This window comes from Belonocnema kinseyi, chromosome 6 (genome assembly GCF_010883055.1).
Source record: "Belonocnema kinseyi isolate 2016_QV_RU_SX_M_011 chromosome 6, B_treatae_v1, whole genome shotgun sequence".
NCBI lineage: Eukaryota > Metazoa > Arthropoda > Insecta > Hymenoptera > Cynipidae > Belonocnema > Belonocnema kinseyi.
The window spans coordinates 128,976,572-128,979,085 of NC_046662.1; positions in this window are offsets into that span (position 1 = coordinate 128,976,572).

Here is a 2,514-nt window from a genome sequence, read left to right on the forward strand (position 1 = left end):
GAATTGATTGTTGAAACATATTTTTTTACATCTATTATTATTAAGCTTTGTACTTAAACGTAGTTTTCTTTCGGCTCTTGCATTTCTCAAAGTTTGAGACCGGTATTTTATGTATGAAAAAAGTTCGAACGTTCAAAAAATGTTGAGGTTCAGAAAAAAGATAAAATAATTTTCAGTGAAGTTCCTATCGAAATGCAGTACCTAAACGTACTTTATTGTACTCTAATACATTTTCCAAAGTTTCAGCTCGATATTTTATTTACAAAAAAGTTCTTAGGTTCAAAAAAAACATTCAGTGAACGGAAAAAGTGACGTCGGTAATATAGGTATTTAGCTGTGTCACATGCCCTTAAAGCCTCGATTACGTCTCGTTTTCCCGCATCATCCTTCATCGGTATCGCCTCAGGTTTGCTCAGGAATGCGACAGATGTGCGCTAGTGGAGAGTACAGCTCGCGGGACGTTCTTTTTGCCACTCTAATGCGCTAATGCTTATTAGTATTCTTTAATGAATAGTTAAAGTTGAAATATGTTTACATATTATGCTTTTTTGTCGATTCCTGATTGATTTGATACCAAATACGACTATGTTTCGAATTTTTCCAAGATTATATTATATGAAACAGAAAGATAAAAAGATAGGTATATTCTCAAGTCATTTGGAGTTTAATAAATTCAACACTAATTTCATTTTTTTAAATTTTTAAGTAGAATTTTCAAATTTTTGTGGCGTCTATTTTCTACGTTTCATAAATAAAATATATATTTGGCGGGATATTTGTCAAATAGAATGTGCGGACGTACTTGAATCACTTTGAGAACTATATATTTTCAAAATTGTATGAAATTTGAATCTGTAAGAAGTGCATATTAGATCAGTCAGTCATAACACTCATGAACTCATATGATCATTTCACAGTAGATTTTATAATTGTATATTCATATATAAAAGTAATATATTTTGAACATAAGAAAGTTTTTCTGTACTGCAAAAACGTATTTATAGAGCCTTCTAGACTTTTTTATTTTCATGTATATAGATTTTACATACTTTAAAAAATATTTAAAAATTCAGAAAAATATCGAGATGTTTAAAGGAATAATAAACATTTCAAATATTTTATATCATTGAAAAATTTTTACAAGATTTTAAGAAATTTCAAATATCTTAATGATTTTTAATAATTTCGAAAATTTTCAGAACCATTATTGTTCGAATCTTTCAAGGAATTCATCAAGTAAGATTTTGCAAAAATGCAAAATGATTGATGCCAATCCTGTAAAAACGCCAGCTGACCCTCACGTCAGAGTAACGAATCCTACCTGTATAAGCGAACTTTTGGTTCCGTACCGCGAAGTTGTCGGATCGCTTCTGTTTCTAGCTATGGTTTCTCTGCCAGACATCGCGTATTCTTTCGTTATAGTGAGCAGGTATCTTGACAATTACGACGAGACACATTGGAATGCCGTGAAGCGTATACTTAGGTACATTAAGGGTACGCGTAATTTTGGCTTATTATTTCATGCGAATGACACAACCAATGTGCTTCTCGGATATTCTGATGCGGACTATGCCGCGGATCTTGATACGCGACGTTCGACTACGTCTCCATGATGAGCGGGAGTTGTAAAACCTGGTCATCTAAGCGACAAGCGAGCGTTATTCTCAGCACAACTGGGGCCGCATTTATTGCGGCAAGCGAGGCAATTAAAAAAGCAACGTGGCATGAATGTGCAAACCCTACCATACTTAACATGGATAATCAAAGTTCGATTAAATTGACTAAAAACCAAGAATTTCACCGTAGGTCAAAGCACATTGATGTCCGCTATCATTTTATTTGTGAAAAGGTGCAAGAAAATTTTATCAACCCGAAGTATGTGAACACGCATGAGCAATACGCTGACTGCCGTGTATTTGGTATAGTCAAAGATATTAGGTCCTAGATACGGCATGGGTGGGCCGGGGCGCACACCGAAAGTTGTTGAAATCCAAACCGAACGTGATTTTCTGTTTCTCGTTCTCGCGTTCGCCTTCGCTATCACTATAGCAATCTTTGCTATAGTTGAGTTGGTTGGCTGGCTCTGTACGGCCTGTACGCTAAAAATGTTATGAACACTGATTTACCTAATTATATTCAAATTAAAAAGAGCCTAACAATATTCTATTTATTATTTTAAATTTTCGAGACAATAAATAAATGTAAAAAAATTATTTTCGCACTTCAGAATTTTAGTTACATTTCTAAAATTATTTTTAAAGACTAAACTTCAAATTTAAATGAAATTAAGATAAATTAAAAAATTAAATAAAATTTATTTAAATTTCAAATGAAATAAAATTTAGTTGAATTCAAAATTTTAATAAAATTTAGCTAAATTCAACATTTAAATGAAATTTAGGTGAATTTAAGAATTAAATCAAGTTTAGTTAAATTAATTTCTCGTCTGGTTTCTTTTCAAAGAGAAATTTTCTAGATACTAAGTAAATAAGTTTTAAAACCATTCTATTCGTA